Genomic DNA, 20,640 nt, shown 5'->3' on the forward strand with positions numbered 1-20,640 from the left:
AGTAATAATTCCATAGAAAATATTTAACAAGAAGTTATTGAATAATGGTAAAACTGTCAAGCAGCTCTTCTTCACTGCTCCTTGTGTCTCCTTAAAAACATTTAAAATAAGCATAGCCTTACTGTAGACTGGATTTTTATATGCTGCATATTTGTAAATCATCCTAGCTGGAATAAGAGAGAGGTTGACAAAATGAAACGGGACTGTAGAAAGGTGGGGCATTGTGATTTTGAAAGTGTTTGTGTGGACGTGGACAGGATGTGAACAAAGTTACCCACAGTGTGTTCATGTGCATGTGCCTGGCTCCATGTCTGACTGTAAATCAGACATGGAGTGATGGCAAATTGTGCAGCCACACCATATGCAAGTTTAGCAGCTTCTGCTTCAGTATAGCGTACTGTTTAGTACACATCTATAGCTGTCAACAGACATGCACATATACTGTACACAATTTGACATCTAAAATTCTTCAGTGGCATGTCAGAACTATGGAAATATACAGTAAGTGTCCAGTATATTTGATCCTATACAGCTTTAAAGCTGTATAAAAATTAAACTTCTGCTTCAACGGATTTTGAAAGCTCACCAGTGGAAGTTATGGTTTCATGCTCCTCTATTCTTTATACCTACATACAACAATCAAACAAAGAAAAAAATGCCAGCTTTGTGCAGTGGCAAATGCCACAGCTGATTCTATTAGATCATTACCAACACATCCTATACTTTTTAGGAACTCCAAAGCAGTGCGATTACAAAATTACATGGAGCTCATGCATTTGCATTGCATTTATGGTTCAAGGTAAAGTTGACAATAACCTATTATCAAAATGAGACATAATAAAATATTATTTAAATCTGCAAAGAAATTAAATGAAATATAAAAATCTCCACTTTGAACTGGCGCAGCTTGCGACCTTGCTCAGGCCAGGCAAAGCTGCCATGGTCCCTCACTTGTTTTTCTTGTCTGCTATTTTTTTTCTTTCTTTTTTATCCCAAATGTTATCCCTCTGCCCTGTCCTATTGTTCCAGCGACACAGTGTGAACACAGGTTCTTGGATTCCCATTCAGTGAGGCGAAGGACAGCATTCCAACTCCTTGCCAAGACACCTTATCTGTGCCTGGCAGCCTGCAGACAGGAAAGAGCAGTAAGTGTGAGGGAGGGGGGGTGGCTGGGGAGGGCAAAGGCTAGAGGACACAAATGGAAAAATACAAAAAAATACTTGGTGGAAGATACACAGTACAGGTGAAAAATATAAAAAGAAAATATAAAGTTATATGCAGAAGTCCATGTTTGAATATTTGGATTGGTTTATTCAGCTTTGTTGCATTTGTTGCTGGATAAAATTAGACAGCAGATTACACATTAATGAAGCTAAGTGGAAGAAAAGATGAACAACATGTGCTGGCACAATGGCAAAGTATGGAGTAAGGGTGCAAAATACTGAGCTGAAACTTACACAGTTGTGAGGCAGCATACACACATACATGTACTGCGCTATAAGCAAAACAGCTGTCCCAGTGTCCTGTTCCACACTGCTTACATTAAAATCAATGACAATTGTACGTGTTCTGTAAGCTGGTGGACTGAACTAAAAGCACCATTCTTTAGGTTTGTTCTTGCTTTGGCAATTTCGAAACAATGTTGCTGCCAAGTGGTGACTTTTAAAAGGTAAATATCTTATTATAGGAACAAAAACAAGCTCTTGTTTGGCACTGGCATGATTCACTGGTTCCCTCTGTTTAAAAGTGATAGGGGGGATTTATTTGACTTTCCAATTCTGTGCTGATGTCTTCCTCTTGTTTGTTTTTCTTTGCTTTGTTGCTGAAGCATAACTTGACTTTAAATTCATTTTTAGGTGAGAACATTGAAAGTTCACAATTTTGCTTTAGCGCGAGCTTCGAATTGTTTAATTGTGTGTGTGTGCGTGTGTGTGTACATAGGTAACAAAGGACAAAAAAGGAAAAATCTTATTATTTTTGAATGAGTTTTCCATGAATTAAGGGGACCAGCTTTATGGATCACATGAAATAATTCAGATTCAATTTCCACATTAATATTGTATTTTTTATTGGAATTGCTGAAACTATCTGAAATTACCTGATGCAACTCACTACCAATTCTGGTTTTGATTTGCTCTCTGTTTGTTGTGCTGTGAGTAGTGAATTATGGATGCCAATCTGTGGCATCAAGACAAATCGTTTATTGCAAATCACACACCGGCTTACTGCATAATACTGTATACATTACTGTCTTGATCCACCGATTTCTTTAATTTTGTTTCCAGGGAGCCAGACCTTCTTATCATTTTTAAGGTGGCCCTGAAAATCAGTTCTCCAGTGTTTCTGAAGCTATTCCAGTGTGGTTTTTTTGTTGTTGTTTTTTTTATATTGGCTGCTTTTTTCATTCAGGAACTTTGAGGAATGTGTTTTTATTTGTTTGTTAACCCACTTAACTCTGACCTAGGATTCATTTAAGCATAGAAAATGAACTAAGGGATGATGACATAAAAGATAGAAAAAAAAAAAAGCTATTTTAAATTGCATCTTTAGGTTTTTGTTAATAGCAGTTTGTCGCAAAAATACAGTTTGTTTTTTCGAACATACTAAAAAAAGATGAAACAATTTGACAGAAAAGAGCACATACTGGGCAAGCATAACAGCTACAGCAAATGAAGAGTGTATGCAAGTCACGTCCTTAAAAAACAGGAATCCAGCAAAAACCTGACACGAGACCTAAGAGATGCATCTGGCCCTTCAGTTGATCCATCTACTGTTCACTGAAGCCTCATCAGAAATGGTCTCAGTGGAAGGTTGGCTGTCAAGAAGCCATTCTTAAGAAAGGGAAACATGCCAGATTACACAAGAACTGGACTCAAAATCAGTGGCAACATGTCTGATAGAGGGATATATCCAAATTTGTAATTTTTGGTCAATGTGTGCCGAGGAGGCCGTGAGAGACCTCCAACACTGTGTGTCTACAGCCATCTGTAACACACTGGAGTTTCTCTAATGGTTTTGGGGTACATTTGAGCCAAATTGATGGAATTATGAACACAGAAAAAAATATTGTCAGATTTTGATCCACCATGCCCTACCATCTGGAAAGTGTCTAATTGGCAACAGCTTAATGTTTCTGCATGACAATGATCCCAAACACACTGTCAATGCAGAAAAACATACCTGAATAGACAACACTACCGGTCAAGACTGGATTCTCCAGAGCAAGAATCTCAATGCGACTGAATCAGTGTGAGATCATCTTAACAGAAAATGGAACAGAAGGCAGCAAACATCCAAAGATTTGCTTTGGATGTCCTTCAGGAAGAATGAAGAACTATTCCTGAAGACTCTGAAGAAATTTTGCCTAAGAGAGTTCAAAAGGTCCCTTTTGTAAGACTTATTTGTAAGACCTACTTTATACTGGTACACATTCTGAACCACATGTCCAAATCATGGTAGAACTTCATGTATTTGAAAAAAAAAAAAGAAAGAAAATAAAGTATGAAATACAGTTACCTACTGAAGCTTGACTGCTTCATCTAGTGCATCATCCTAAGTGCAAAACTTCAATTAATGTCAGCGGACTGAGCTCTAGTTGCTCGATTGACATACTGTTCCTATTCCACTGTATGCTGTAGGCACACAGTTTAGAGAAGCACTGCAGGAAACTATCCACATTTTGAGTCACAGACATCCTTTGAGCTTACTGTATATCAAGGGCAGGAAGGCCATCAAAAGGCCTTAAGTAACCCCAGTGTTTCCCACTTGACAGTGGATATTCTGACTCAAATCCCTTCCCACACTAATGTGAACTACATCCTCAGGAAATGTTTCAGTAATAATAAAAAATGAAGTGAAACAACATAAATAGCATATTTTGTTTTGTTTTTGCTTTGTTTTGTTTTCTCTGGAGTAAGCTGAAAGACATAATCTGGAACAACACTGTAGTGTTTTTTTCTTCCCCTGTGATTTTTCAGGTGTTCCATTTATCCATCTATTGATGATTACCTATTAAGTTTCCCATGCCACCCGAGCACAGGGATGGTGTGTTGCAAAAACTCTGAAGTTAATATACTGAGTCAAAAACTAGAACTGTCACATAAGATTTATCATTCATATTTATATGTTAGTGATTAACAACACTGCAGTTAGGGCTGCAATCATTATTACTTTTTTATTTATGTGTTCATGTGCATGTGTTAAATTCATAAAGGGAAAAAACAGAGTGAGAAGAGAGAAAGAAAACAGGTTTGAGAATCATTAAAGAGCCAGAGAGTGTGATGGTGAAATCTAGTATCCAGCTGGTTTTGCACCATCTGCTGTGCTAATGCACTGATACATCATTATGCAAGTGCCACGAAAATAATTATGAACCTCAAACACTCCATTTGTAGTTACTGCAAACGTCCACTAGATGACAGTCATGTTCCTTTAATGCTCTCTGCTTCAAAGAAAAAAAATGACTTGAAAGATGGGCTGAAAAGAAAAACTGTGTGTGTGTGTGTGTGTGTGTGTGTGTGTGTGTGTGTGTGTGTGTGTGTGTGTGTGTGTGTGACAGAGAGAGAGGGAGACTGTTTTAGATGGTCCTGCAGTATGGTATGTTGATTGCACATGGCTCTTTAAAATTTTCAGTTTATTGCTGTTTAATTTCTTCTCGTAGTTTTTTTTTTCCTGTTGTTGTTGTTTCATTGCTTTTTTCCGTTAGATCGGAGTTTCACCAAACAGTATCAAAGACCTGAGCTCTGAATAACACATAAACACTACTGTTTGAACCCAGTCTGCTTAAGCTCTGGTTCTTGTGTAACAGAGGTGTCCAACTCCAGTCCTTGGGAGCTACTGTCCTGCAGCTTTTAGATGCATCCCTACTCCAAGACAGCTGAATCAAATGGTTGGATTACCTCTTCAGCATGCCATCAAGTTTGGGAAGAGCCTGATAACAAACCATTCATTTGATTCAGGTTTGTCGGAACAAGATGCATCTAAAAGCTGAAGGACAGTAGCTCTCGAGGATTGGAGTTTGACACCCCTGACGTATAAGTTTACTAGCAGTTTGCCCAACAGTGTGACACTACTGGTAACAAGTTTTATTTGTTTTGTTTTTTTGCTTAAAACTCTGAGGCTCTAAAGGCACTTGTGCTCAAATTAAATTGTGCAATCTTTAACTCTGTAATTACTCAACTTACTTAAGGTATTACAGGGAAATAAGTTCGATTTTTAAATCACCTTTTAGAATGACTTTATTCAATCAGTTCATCTGACAACAGAGCTCAGAGCAGGTAGAAGGGGCATCCAGCCAGCAGACTGCAAACGTGCTCTCTGCTCAACCATAAGTTCCGTTATAGGAGTAACTGTGGTTCAGCGGTGGTACCATGCTGGCAGTCCATGAGCAGCTATGGACTGCCAGTTGTCAAATGGGGTCAGTGTCAAAAAAGATGTGGTACAGTCGGTCTGTGGGACACAGACTCATACTCGTGCTGTCGTTGGCCTGTTAGCCAGCCATTTGTTGTCAAATTTAAAGAAGAGAAGAGAAACCTTACATTAGAAACAATGAAGTATCCACTGCAGCCAATGTTCATGCTGTATATATTTATTTTTGATGGGGTTTTTTTCACACTTCTCCCATTCCCAGTAAACTCTGCTGTCACTTCCTTTCCTGGTTTGGCCCACTAGTCGACCAATCACAGTTTACATTATTTTGGCATCATGCAATTTGCATTTGGAATTTTGGAGGACTCCACGGGAGCGTATTTGTGCTGGTTGAAAACTCTTCGCTGTATGCAAACACATATGCACATTTGTGAATGAAGAATTACATGAAAACTGTGAATGGATCAAAGAGAAACACGTTGCAAAGCACTCTGTAGAACACTGAAGGTTAGAAAGTCTGATAAAATTATCCTTTCTTATCAGACAGGATGAGTTAAGATCAGATAGGTTGGAAAGTAGGGGTCAATGCTGCATATTTGCCATTTCCTTTGCTTCCCTCTGTCCTTCCTTCCTTCCTTTCTTCCTTCCTTCCTTCCTTCCTTCCTTCTTTGCTTCCTTCCTTCCTTCCTTTCACACTTTCTCTTACCCTGCTGCTCTTTCTCTCAGTGGGACCTCGTGCAGACTCTACCCAAACACTGCCCCGTTGTTTAGGGCTGGGCAAGCTCTCTGCCTGACCACTCCCTGGACCTAATCGCCTCAGAGTTCTTTCCAAATTGCAATTACTGATAAACAGAGTTGGCTGATGGGGACAAGTGATTGTGCAGGCCATAGCTGGCAGTATCTGACATCAGCCTAATTGTCACAAACAATTTGTCTCATTTCTTTACTCTTGCTATGATTCCACTGAGCACACTTGGGGAGCAAACCAGTTATGAGTATGCTCATTTGGGACTACTTTGAAGTGTTCTCTAGTGTTTCTCAAGAATCCCCCCCCCCACCCCGCCCAATCTTAGCAGTCTGCATTCTGGGATTGTGTTTAAACAGAGTCCATTTAGAGTTATTTTGATTCATCATCGGAGATGGAGGGGAAAATATTTAGTGAGCAAGACACAAAATGTAATGTCTGCGCTTGTTTCCCTTGGATTCTGCATGCAAACTCTTTTCATTTCACTAAATAAATAAGTTTCATTTATGCATTTTCATCATGGAAAAAGAAATTTACATTCCTGCCAGTGAATGACTGCACATCTGGGAACTCAGTGAAACTTTATCCTATTATACGCTCTCACCCATCCCTGATCAGGTAAGTTCCTCGCTAAAGGGTAAATGCCAACGGGTACATTGCCATGACTCAAGAATTTTTCCTACTGCCAGGCTAAACCGACAACATTCAGTCACAAACCCGTTGTTCAGCCTTTTAAACTGCCATGATCCTCTATTTAGAATTATATGAGCCCCGCAGTTTCACAAGGCCCTGTTTTCCCCAGATGTGAATTTAAACAAGTATGCAACATGAGAGTTAAATGTGGCTTTCAGAGTTAGTACTGGTGCACATATTCTTGAGGTAAATGTTTTTTTAAAAAGGGAACAAAAACCTTTCAGCATGTCTTTCTAGGTATGTTGTGGGTGGGTGCATATGTGTAAGTGAGTGATGGGCTGAAGATGATTAAAGGGAGGAAGTCATGACCTTGTTTGCTCCTCTTCCCTCCTGAGTTATAACCTCAGCCAAGCCCAAATCATTCCTGTGCAGAAAAGAAAGAGGAAATGACCCAACTCAAAAAGGAAGTGCTGCAAGGTGACCAGTAGCAGTCTACGGGTAGGTGGGGATGGTATGCTCACATTGTTGTGTGTGTGCGCACATGTGGCAGAGAGCCCTTGATTTGTGTTGGCCCACCTTTGGTTCTGCTAAACCACTGTTTCAGCAGTTTGGGGCAGGAAACAGCTGTGGAGAGTGAGGCTAAGGTAACAGTCTGCACACAGCCGTTTGAGGGTTTTCAGTGCACTGCTCGCCAATATCAATCAAATTGCATGAAGCTTAGCTTTTACTGAGCTGGAAACCCACAGAATTTTAGCACATTCACACAGACACAGGCTTCAGCACACTGTCAGTAATGCTAGAGTATAAGATGATGGTTGAATTTTTTATTTTTTTTTTGGAAAGTCATCGTTTTCATCTTAGCGAGTGAAAAATTGGCACTGATGTTTTATTTATGTATTCGTGTCATGTTTTGAAGTTGAGAGCCTCCTGAACGAGCACCCAAGCATCCATATCGAGCAGATGAAGAGTAAAAGTAACATGAGGATAAATGCAGACTTTAGTGACACAAGGACAGAGTCATCGGAATATTTTGAGCTTCACAGCTTGCGAGGAAGACGTGTCACTTTATGGGTAAATTAGTCACACCCCTCGCACAGCCAGCCACATCACCACAATCAACTGGGTGGCTTTTCTGTGGAATTTTGGCCTTGACAGTTAACATGTCTGCCACTAATGAAAACCATAATTTTGTACTGCTGTGTGTGTGCACATATATATATATATATATATATATATATATATATATATATATATATATATATAATATATATATATATATAATATATATATATATAATATATAATATATATATATATAATATATATATATATATATATATAATATATATATATATATATATATATATAATATATAATATATATATATATATATATAATATATATAATATATATAATATGCATATGGATCTGTATGAAATGGATGTAGACAATATAGACATTTGCCATTTTCTCCTGAAGCATAGCCTGAAGCAATTTTTATTTGTATTCCCATGTATTTCTACCTGTAGCTAGTCCCTGCCAAAACAGTGGCATTTGGGGTATGCAAGTCCCCAGAGCTTGCTGTCAGCTCTGTCAGGTTAGGGTGAAATACGAGACTTGAATCAAGCCTGTAGGCAGCTCAAGCATTCACAGATGGTCTAGTAACAAAATAATCAAAACAGGCTCAGCTGTCTTGGTCCAGTGTTATTCTGAATGATTAAATGATATTAAAGTGAGAGATTCTTTTTGCTGCAATGTACTTTATGGATTCTAATTACATTTTCAAAGCCCTTGCCTGTCATTGACCTTCTGTATACAGGAGTTGCACAAACACAGCATTTTGGGATCCAACTTGAAAAAAGGCAGTGACACAGTTAGACCCAAACAAAACGTTAGAGAATCTCATTCAAACACTAGGTGGCTTATATGCCTTCCTGACAAATTTGCAAAAAATTAAAGCTTGTTAGAATAATAAAAACTTTAATTTTAGCCTTATAATCAGAATCAGATTAATAATTGATTTAATAATCCCAGAGGAAATTATGTGGTCACAGTTGCTTCAAGATAATAAAACCAGTCACCAACTTCACAAATTTAAATATTACAACATATTACAATATTACAAAATATAAAAAATTGCTCTAGTAAATACAAATAACTCTAATTATAAATATCCCAGTATACTGCACAAAATTAAAATACATATAGTTGGAACTAATGATATGAAAAGAGGGACATCTTTTCATGTCATATTATATAAGCTGAATCCATGTTCGTTTGCCTCTATCAATAAATCACTGCACCCATTTCCCATTTTTCAAACAAAAGAAAAGGAAACCAATGGTGGTTGAAGACTTTTACACAGTACTATATGTCTTATGCATCTAATATGAGTGACCTCGCAGTCAAGCAAGATTGTGCACTTGCTCATAAGCTCACAACTCAGGTCAAGTGAGTTGCTGTCCTGCTGGTTATGACCAGCAGCAGGACGTGGTTAACCACATGAATGCATTTTCAGTCATAATGTGCCTCTCATGAGGTGCAGCCTCTTCAGATGTAGAAACACTATATGTAATTTAGCCAATATCATTTCAGAAATCACTGATGATCCATCTGTTCTGTTCTTTACATATTACGATGTGTTTTGTTTTTTAAAAGTGTGTTCAACCCAAAGACTGGTTGACTTGGCATCTTTTCCCATGTCCATGACCTCCATGTAGTCCTTGTAAAGCTGATGCAACAAAAAGGAGACTCATGACCCCATGAAGCAACCAGGCAAAACACTTCATAATCCCTTTAAAATCCATTAACTCAGACTTGCTTTGTGTTCCAGTATTCCTTCAACACTCTATTTACATGTGTATAAAAGACATTTTCCTATTAACTTCATTATGAGTTCTTTTCTTGAGCTCAACATACATACATAACTGTGCAGCTACTTTTCATCTCCCCAAGCAAAGCCGAGCAGAGACCTCCGCTGCTTGTCATCTGGATGGGTGGCATCTTGTCTTCTGAAGATCTGAAAGTTATGTTAGAAAGATTGGATTTGACAGAGCGATGCCTCATTCATGGTTCAGCTCAAATAAAATGATGATTTAATCTCTAACAAAGAGATTTTAAATAAATATTTTGCTCATTTTTACATTACCTCCATTATTGATCAAGTGTCAGTTCAAGCACAGTTTGAGACTTAAAAAATAAGTTAAACCTTTAAAATAAAAACATGAATAACATAGCAGCTCCCTACTTATGATGACTCCTTTTTTGTCACAAACCATTTGTTTTACCAAGCTGAAGGACAGAAACAGAGGAAATAACTTCAGTTTTTGCACGTTAAAAAGGAAGAGGTGTCGTTTCCCAAGTTTTGTTACCATGTGGCTGTTTGTTGTTGTTTGTAGCTTTTGTTTTTTCAGAGAAAAGGGGCACTGTTCCTCAAAATCTGTTAACAAACAGTTCATCTGTAGCATTTTTAATAATCATCTGACTTTAACTTAAAGCAGCTGTAAGTGGTATTTATAGAATGATCTAAAATTTCATTGTATCTGTTATGCAGCTGCTGGGAGTACATCTGGCAAGCAGCCTGCTATACCTTGGAAGCATAATTCTCTCTCTCTCTCTCTCACACACACACACACAAACACACACACGCACGCACGCGCACACACACACACACACACTGGCTCTCTTCATGCTTCTCTGTCCTTTGTTTTTCCAAAAAAACAAAGTTTTCCCTGAATGTAACCTGGAAACAAAATAAAGTATATGGCAATGATAATGCCAGAACTTGCAAACTCATCTGGAATATGAAGCTAGAGTAAAAAGCTTTCTGAAGGAAAAAAAAATCATAGGAGTGAAGCAGAAAACGACAAGCAACTAGCACTTTTAACGGTGTGGCACAGCCTTCTGTTCAGTAGTCTTACTTTAACTATTCTTAATGTTTATATTTTATACATTGATCAGCCACAACATTAAAACAACAAAAAATAGCATACCGAAGACCAGTGCTATTGATCTACTTGTGACCATGCAGTGTTTCATTGTGAAATATTTGCATTTCCATGAAATTCACCCTGCCCCTATCCCCTAAACACCCACCCACAAAATAACCCTACAACAGGCTTCTATATGGCTTGTGGAGAGTCTCAGATGTTGACTCAGCCTTCAAAAACACCCTAGATTAACATTTCCCTCAGCATCCATGGGATGCACCAGAACAAGACTCATCCATGGAGGCCATAACCTGAAACCCACACGACCCAAACAATCCACTGCCAACATCCCAATGCCAGGGCTACAAGACACCCTCAAACCTCCTATGCCCATAGTCTGACGGGTCAGAGTTGTGTTTGCCGAAAGATGGGGACCTACTGTACAGCATATTAGGCAAGTGGTTTCAATACTGTAGCTAATCGGTATGACCTGTTATTTAGTTCATAGCAAGAACATACTGAGTACATTTAAATCCTTGTATATGTTCTGTCATGAGAGCAGACACTCTAAAGAGCTTTTTCAAAAAAGTGTGTCCAAGTTGTAAATTATATGGCTGGGCTTGGTTTCTAAACTCTCCTGTGGGCCTCTATCACATTTTTATGGATTACAGTTCCTTAAAGTGAAATTCCATGCAAAGCAGAATTCAGACCAGCCATGGTAGACAATTCAGCCTTGAATGGTAGATAATGTGAAAATATAGGCGGACATAACAAATAAGCGATTCCCCTGGGCTTTAGGCTGAATATGTAAACGTCAATCATTGCAGTTATAGTCGTTTTTATTTTTTGAAAATAGTCTTTTGAGAATTTCTGTGTGTGCTTTTCATCCAAAACTAAATCCGAGGTCGACCACAGTACAACCACCCGATATTGTCTGCTTCCAGTGTCTTGTTCAATGTTCCTTCTGCAGGGTGAATGTTTGCTGTCTTAAATCCCACACAGTGTTTGTGGATTCAGTCTTTTACTGTTGATTACATAGTTTATTGAAGTTATCACAGATTTTTTTTTTTTTTTTTTTGGGGGGGGGGGTTGTAAGTCTTACTTTTATCTGCCTTTGGAAGATGTGTTATCTTTGATTGAGCTCGATTTTCTCATTTCGCCAGCTATAAACAAGGTAAAGATAAAACAAACATAAGTGCTTTCTGGGGTGGGGTGTATATCACACACATACCAACATATATTCATATCGGTGTATAGAGAAAGTCTACACAGCCGTTCTGTTCTCTATAGTCTAAAGTGATAAAAAAAAGAAAAGAAAAAACAGTGCCTGGACACTCATAAATAACAACAACAGCAACAACACACACATATGGAAACACAGCATACCAAATAGGTCTGATTTTACAGTCTGTTGTGTATTTAGTGAAGAGTATTTGGTTGAATCCCCATAAAGTCACGCTACACCCTGCTCTGTGGGATGCCACTCCCTTCTAATAGGGCTCCCTCTGGACAAAACCATTACAGAAGAGCCTCAGACACATTTATATAATGAATGTATATTAATCGGCAAATGGGGGTGGGGGGTGTTCAGGATGTAAAATTCTTCCACTTTATTTCAATTCAAATAATAATAATTCAAATAATTCAAAATCTTTATCCTCTTGGTGGTATGTGCAGAGCAGTGTAACATGGTCCTCATGTGCGGCTCATTGACAGTGTGGTTTAGGCTTTGGCTTTCTGTTATTCAAGCAATAGTTTCAGTTTTGTTGTGAGGTTTTAGTGACTCTTTTGACTCAATTTGCTTTGGTAACAGACGTTTATGTTTGCGTCGCTTTGAATCTCTGTTAAACATTTCCTTTTTTGTTAATTAGGCAGTTATTTTTGTCAGACACCCTCTGATTCATTGTCGACTTATCTGCAGAGGGCTGTGACAGAGCTTCTGAAGAATGTACCCTGAATTTTTGAACACGTGGCCCTGTCTGACTTTGTTGAGTGTTAGCATGGCATGTTCCAGTGACTTGCACATTTGGACCTCGCTGGATCGCAGTCTGTTTCTGTTGGAGGACTGGGCCACATATTTGAGCCACATGTGTGTTTGAGACAGAAACCCAAATGAAATACACATTGGGACGCAGAAGTGCTGCGCATGCAGTTGCATTCCTGGAAGCCGGCTCGCAGGCTGACAAAAGAGGGAATGACTGTCACGGCTGAAACGGTATACCAGGAATTATCTGATGGACACTTTATTGTTATCGTTTTATTCCCTTTTAAAGGGTTTGGAACATTTGCTACTGTGTCTGTTTTTCATGTCTTGCTGCAGTAACCCTTATTTCTTGACAGAGGGCAGCAGTAAGCCATTAAAAAAACAGAAGAAGAAGTAAAAGTGCTTCTCTTTGGTCTCTTACCAGAGCCGCATGCCAAAGACAAGCCATGAACTTAAGCTGATCACACTCTTCCTAATTTGTCCAATTTAAGCTTGTTTGATTCATTGTTGAAAACTGTCTGTCTAAGGGGAGCCAAACCATCATTTGCTCCATCTCCAAAGCATAGTTGAAAGTCTGCCAGCCATATTTGGTGGTTGCCTGCACATTACTGCATTGAAACAATATGTCAGTTTGGAGCATGACTTAATTTGAGCAATAAGCAAATATGCCGGGTAAACCATCCTGATGTTGTGCAACAAAGTGCATGACAAGGGGAGTATCAGGGAGTTAAAAGTCACCATCAACTTCTTGTCATAACGTTTTTTTCTCTCTAATCTTTGGGACTGTTGTGTTGGCCTTTTGAGAATTTTTTTATTACTTCAGCATTCCATATAAGAGATTCTAATGGTCCTTATGTGTCCCATTAAGACTTTACACCATCCCATAGAACCAAACTGGGAAAGTCATTTTCTCTGTGACAACCTGCAGTAGAAGTTCTTAGGTTTCCTTCTCTTAAACTCATGAAAACGCATTAACTCACAGCTTGACTTATAGTTCATGTCATGCACTCTTGATTCAAAATGCTCCGGCTGCTGTCAGTTAAAAAAACCTTCAAACTCGAACAGTTTCAGTTTTAGTGGAAGCTTGGGCAAGTATGAAAGCGGTTGTGCGTGGAGTGTAATTGAACTCCGTGGAAATTTTTCTGGGTTTTTGCAAAATCTGAAGAGAAAAAAAAAATCAAGATAACACATAAGTAGATAGCGGGACACTACTATGATATGTGTTACAGTGCGGTCTAATGGAAAAATGTTTTATCTCAACATTTCATTCTGAGCTCAGCGTCCTTGCTGACCTGCTGTGTAACTAATAATGTTTTTGATCAAGATGAATATTGTTTGCCTTGTTGGGTAAGACAGAGGGAGGGCAGAACATTAAAATACTGACCGTACTTGATGGTGTCCCCCAAGGCTCCTTTGAGAAGCATAGCTTGTCTTCATAAACAGAGGTTACTGTGGCACAAAGGGGGGTTTCATTCCTACAAGGGTTCATGTACTTGAGCTTGGCATTTTTTCATATTTACATTGGTTGATAGTCTCAGTAGATCTGTTTATGATATTTCCCTCCTCGCTGTTTGTTTGTACTTCTTTCTTCTCAGCTTTTGCGATCTCTCTCTCCTCCATGTCCCTCCCTCTTTCACATTCTCTTTTTATCTCTTTCTTCTCTCAGTGTTATATCCTGAATAGTGGGTTTCTATTTTTTTTTCTCTCTCAAAGGCTTGCGTCATTATTCTCTGTCATTTAACTACATTTCACATGATATTCATTGTCTAAAACTTGATTTGTGTTGCCCTATCAGGACACATTTGTATTCCAGGTCCACAGAAGAGGGCTTTGTACAGAAAATATGGAAAAAAAGAGGCTACCTGTTTTGACAGCAGTTCAGATATGTGGCAAACACGTAGCTGGTGAACTGAGCAGCGACAAAAACCAGACTGTTTGTGATTGCCGCAGCAAATCTATTTCTCCTGGAAAGCCTAGTAGAGAAAAAAAACGGGCCACAAAATTTTGAAGCACAACCGTTTTCACTGCACTCAGTTTACTTTTAACTGTTTCACGCCGTCTGTCTCACACCTGGTTGCTGGGCACGGCACTGAACAGAGCGCGCTCTGTTCTGTCGCTAGAAAAAAATCTGCCGAGCCATACGGAAAATAAATCAGCTCCACGTTCATTAAACAAAAAAAGCTGTGGGCAGATTTATTTCATTATTGAGACACTCTCAGTTTAGTCCCCCCTCCCCGTGTACAGCAATTTAACTCTCAAAGGTATTCCTCCACCTCATTCCTTTTGGCTCCTTGTGGAGCTACTGGCAATGTCCACGCTACTCTGGTGGATCCTCTTCAAAGTAAACCAGTGTATTGGTTATGGGTCTCCACCCTTGTTGCTATCTCTTAAGCTGTGGTTTGTGAGGTGCTGTAAAAAAGGGGAAAAAAATACTAGCCCAGACACCCAAATTGCTGCATAATGAACCCGTGAAATATCCCCCACCGGGAGAGCCTAGGCTCTCTGAAACAACACAGACAAACCTGCACAAATATGCTGCTCTGTTTATGGAGAGGCAAAGCGCTCATGGAAATAATCGGCCTATTAGGGTCAGATATTTCAAAGTGTGCTATCTGTTTTCCCTCTTTACCCTCAGCTATGATCTTTGATGCAATTCCCACACCCAGTCTTAGAGTCGTTTGTGATAAAAATCCATCACTAGCTAATTTTCTGCCTATCTCTCTTTTCTTTTTTTTTCTTTCCTTCTGCCTATCTCTCCTGCATGTGGAACAGGTATCTAAAGTGTTGATTTGTTATCATTCTGACTTCGCAATGCTGGTGCACACTGAGGTCACAGAGCAGGGAAACTGTGAAACCACAGCGCCCAAATCTGACATTCATGCGAAAATAAACATGGTGGCATGTCGGTTTCATTTAAGGTCTTGTGAGATTATGCTGATTTTGATTTTCACTCCCTTTCCTTTTTGAAACTTTTAGATAATAGCGTGCAGCTAGTAAGTCATGAAAGCAGCAATTAAGAGCAGTAAATAGCAGAAGTAGGTTGGCTCATTGTTGTTACAGGAATATAACTGTGGTCTCTGAAAAGAATCACCTGCTTTGCGCACATGAAAAGGTGCCCTGCACGACCTTCCAGCTAAAAAAAGAAAAAAAAAATCTTAGCCACTACCAGCTCCATCCTCTCAGGATCCACTGAGGAAGGAAGCATGTCAGGCTACCTTAGTGCCCCATGAGCTATGCAGCACCATCTCCTGCAGGGACATTGGTTATTTTTGGACTGAAGGCGGATCGTGTTACGACTACGAGAAGACCCCTCAGACAGGAAATCACCCAGCACGCCACCTAGCTGCTCCCACATTCTTGGCCGTCAGCCTGACTGAATGGTGCTTCAGCATGCAGATGGTGATGAGAGAGGAAAACCCATAAGAGCAAGAGAGCCATCTTCTTTTCAGCTACAAATGACCTCTTGCTCACTCAAGTCTCAGCCCTGTATGATAAAAATGTATATCGCCACACCCAGTTTGCTAAGGGCGTGCAATGCTTTAGTACCTTTCTAGATGGTATATTGTAGAAATGCAGAAATGATGCCATTATCATACAATTTTTGCATTTCTGAGTCCAGCAAGAGGAAAAGACAACATGGCGCATGGTTACTAATCAGCTTACATCTGGTTATTTAAAATTGGCATTTGAATCAGTATTTTTTTTCTTGTGTATTTTTGTTATTCATATGTGGCCTAATATGTGGCCTCCATAATATGACAGGTGGTATAAGTAGCATTATGCTAATCCGTTTTTGCTTACATAGCATCATAGATAAGCATGGCTAATGTTTCAGCAGTTTTCTGAGGCAGGCTTATGCTTACGCAAACTCTCTTTTAATCCCACAATGGTTTACAAAGGTGAAAGCAAGATTAGATCAAGCTTCTACACTGTTGAAATATTTCTTGCATCATTATCATAACCAAGCAAAAGCCTGCGCAACGAAGTCATGCGTTGTGCTATTTGTTTCATATGAACATTCCTGGGGTTAGCTGAAAAACCACCAAGTTATTATGTGGGAAATATCAAAGGCTGTGTGGCCACCAAGGCTGAAGTGAAGAGCGTGGGAGGTTTGTGACATACCCCCCGATTTCTTTCCATCTGCCCACCAAAAACATTTGTGTACTGCATTTGTGTGCGTGTGAGTGTAGTTAGTATGCATGACTGTGTGTGTCTAATGAGACTGTTTGCCTGCTCTGCTGTGGACTTCCACTTAATTTCAATGAAGCCAAAAGAAATGGTAAAAAAACCCCAACTCATCTCCTCCAGGACAGTTGTTAACAGTCATGTAAATTTTATGAAACTTGTGCCTATGCTAAAATTTACTCTTGAAAGTGGCCACATTGTCATTTTTTTCATACAACATAATGTTTACCCGACTCACACCCTAAGACTGTACATGAATGATGGTCATATCCACCGTAATAACACCCACTGGTTCATTTGCTGTCATCTTGGTGTGTTTCTCGAGCCAGACATGGCCATGTTTGGAGAAGAAGATAATGTGAGTTATGAGTTCATGCTAACATTAGCAAGCTGCAACTAAAGACTGTATGGGTGCATTGCATATACACAGTTACCTGCTAATTAGTCCTCATCAAGATGCAAATAAAGAACAAATGTTAATGCCTGAAATTCTAGAGTCCACAGAGTTAACCAGCCTCAAGTGAACAGACAGAGCATGAAAAAGGCAGGGCGACATGGCTAACACAACTTCAGCCCTTAATAAACATCTGCAAAGACAGCATGCTAGCACAAAGCTAGCCAACCCTAGTCGAGAAGCCAGAGAACAAAAGCAGTGAAGAGCACTCAGGCTTGCAGCTACAGTGCTGCAAGCCACCATTTCTATCTGCGCATGTTTCTACAGTAGAATAACTTGCTTTGAAGTCTTGAGTTGTGTCAGTGTGTGAGACTGTACCCTCCAGTCTATATACTAACACTTATTTGCAGATTATTTGAATTGGATATCATAAGCAAATAAGTACAGATATTAGAACTTTCAATCATTTCTCTCTCTGAGGTCGCTAATATGAAATAAATAACAGAGGCCAAAGAGCAGAGTCCTGTGGGACACCACGCCGCAGGGGAATCTGACACCTAGCCTCCATCATAGAAAATGAAACTTATATGTGTAAGAAATGATTTGAACCATTTTAGGGCTGCACCTCAAACACCCACACAGTGTGACGCCAAGGCGTCAAGCTCAGAGCGGAAATTACCTACAAAGAGCAAAAATTCTTATGAAACATACAGCACATATTTGGTTATGTTTCCTTACAGTGACTTAAGTATCATTATGCCAAATCACACTGGACTAGCACTGTTTACTATCTAATATATCATGCTAATCTTATTATTGCACTATATAAAGTGGGACTATTTAAACTATTGAAATTTGGCCATACTGTGTAACCAAAACCAGACAGCTTCTTTCCATATTTCCCCCCCAAAACCTTTCAATAATAATAGTTTTTTGGGATACAGACAGTTACACTTTTGGTTTAGAATAGCTCTTTTGTTTATCTGTGCATTTTACAATGGAATGTGTGCCAGTGCCCGGTTTATTGGTGTTCACGTCAGCCTGACCTCAGGGTGTAAAAGGGCTGTTTCTTCACAGTTACTTCACCGGCTCAGGTTACGCACCATCAATCGAGCCTGAGAAAAACCAAGATGGAGGTGACCATTCCTTGAAACAACCCTGTTTTCTCGTATGCAAATGAAGAAATGTTTCAAATCTCCATAGCACCACATAGCATTTGGCATTCATTATGGATTTTGATGTATAGGTAAATAAAAGATCCCAAAATGCACCCATCGTGCAAGGTTTCCATCACACATAGAATGATCCGTAACGGATCTGATTCCTGCTTTGTAATCTTAAGATCTCAATAGTGTCTCAATAGCGAACACTGATTACTGTGTATTTATGGATTGTGTTTGTGAAGCTCATCATTACATCCACATCACTTGAATGAAATGTGCTACCTCAAAGACTTACACAAACTCAACAATACCTTCAATTACAATAACTTCCTTTATATGTGGGCTGCAAAGCATGCCTAAGTGTGACTCAGTTTGAGTTATTTTTTTAGTATATTTGGTGCTTTTTATAAAAATTTAAAGTGAGTAGAAACTATTCTCAATTTCCAGTCTCAGCTTTTTGTCCAAACATACTAGTGTTCATTCACTCTGTGCAGGTTACAGCAGCTAAGTTTGAATGACTGGGCTAAAGGTGAACCTCTCACCTACTCAAGCTTGAGTACAGTACATTCCCTGACTGGAAGGTGGAGAGCATGGGGAAGAAGGAGTAGACCGTCTGCCCTCTTTCATCATTTCCCCTCCACGCTGCTGCTGCCCCTGAACCCACCTTCATTAAAACTCACTAGAGGGTTATGAATGGGCCTGTCTGGCCTACTGCGCAGCCTTGAAAGCCCAGCTGGTTCCTATTACAGACTCTTACAATACACGCGTGTGTGCATGGTTTGGTGGGTGTGGGTGAGAGAAAGAGAGACAGAGCTCATTCATCTGACACAGAGGGGTAACAGGTTCTAGTTCATCCCTGGCAGGTAGCCCTGATGAGACCCAGTATTCAGGTGCTGCCAGAATTGAGCACCATTTGGAAGGGTGGGAGGGGCACAAACATCTTTCAGTGGAAGTAAAGGTGGAGAACAGCGACGTGACCCCCGCGTTTTCAAGCCGCAGTCAATGCTGTTTCCCCATGAAACTCTGAGACGCTTATCTTTCTCCTCCTGATCCCATCATCCTCAGCATCCTTGTACACAGCTTCCTTTAAAAAAAAAAATCATCTTCATCCTGCTCCCACTTTCCATGTGCTCATCACTCAGCTCTTTCAGTGTTTATGCTGTTCTTCTTTCACCTGCCTACCCTCTGTAATTTATAATAATACATTTCAAGAAAAAAAGGTGCCCTTTTTATGATAAGACATTATTTTCCTGGATGTTGTCCAAACACAAGGATGGGATTTCAGGCCCTGAGCCAGACATTTTGGGTCCACTTCTATGAAAGTATATAAATCTGACTGAGCCACAGAGGAAATGTATATAAGCTCAGTCCCATGGCCTTTTGTTCTCATGTTGGTCTCCTATTCTCCTATTGCAGCAACAAGCGGGGTGGAGGAGGGGGGTGACGACTGAAATAAAACTGCTTAGTTGAAGAGTCCGTGCTACAGTAGCTTCATGTATCATCCAAACAAGGGTCTTTCAAGCTGGAAGCATTTCCACTCAATTTGTTAAGGAGAAGAATGGGAGTTACAAGGCGACTGCCATTATGAATCATAATTACTGCACAAATCCACGTTATCCTATCCAACTTTGAATTATATTCCCTTGTACCTTTAATGCTGCCGGACTGTGATTAAAAACAAACCGGGTGCACTTGTGCTATCGGAGCCATCTGCATACTGACAAATGTCAGGCTGCTCTGAGTGACAGACGCTGTACATCACTGTGGTATTGGCGAGAAAGGGAAGCAAAAAAAAAAGAAAAAAAGGAAGACACGGAAAGAAGACATGTCTTATTTATGATAGCAATGTGGTTTAAATTGAGCCCACTCACACTAACCCCCCAACTCCACCCCCGCATTGAATTCCCAGGCTTGAGTAAATCGCCTCACTTACGTCGGAGTTTATATTCTCATGCCCTCCCAACCGCCAGGCCTTCGCTCCCACCCCCCACAAACAGATTTTTTCCCCCCTCTTGTGTTTTTCTCTCTCCCATCACTAACACCCTCATTCACAGCAGCACCCTACACCCCCCACCCACCTCCCAAACCATCCTAAACTCCTGCACAGGGCAACACATGTGCTTCCGATTAAGTTTTCTTTTGTGAAGAAGCTGCCTCCTTCTTGCGTTCATGAGAAGAGATATATATGTATAAAAGGCATGTGTATAATGGTAAATTGCCCTCATTAGCAATGTGTAAAAA

At 39.7% G+C, this 20,640-nt stretch overlaps 1 long non-coding RNA gene across 1 annotated transcript in view; it reads left to right on the forward strand.

The window, feature by feature from the left end:
* The first annotated feature begins 212 nt into the window (after window positions 1-212).
* LOC143422045 (uncharacterized) overlaps window positions 213-20,640 on the forward strand; it is a 41,577-nt gene continuing 21,149 nt past the window's right edge. The window contains exon 1 of the long non-coding RNA XR_013101664.1: window positions 213-1,145. This is a non-coding gene — a long non-coding RNA (uncharacterized LOC143422045). The remainder of the gene's footprint in view (window positions 1,146-20,640) is intronic.

The sequence above is a fragment of the Maylandia zebra genome, linkage group LG14 (genome assembly GCF_041146795.1).
Source record: "Maylandia zebra isolate NMK-2024a linkage group LG14, Mzebra_GT3a, whole genome shotgun sequence".
In the NCBI taxonomy this organism is placed as follows: domain Eukaryota; kingdom Metazoa; phylum Chordata; class Actinopteri; order Cichliformes; family Cichlidae; genus Maylandia; species Maylandia zebra.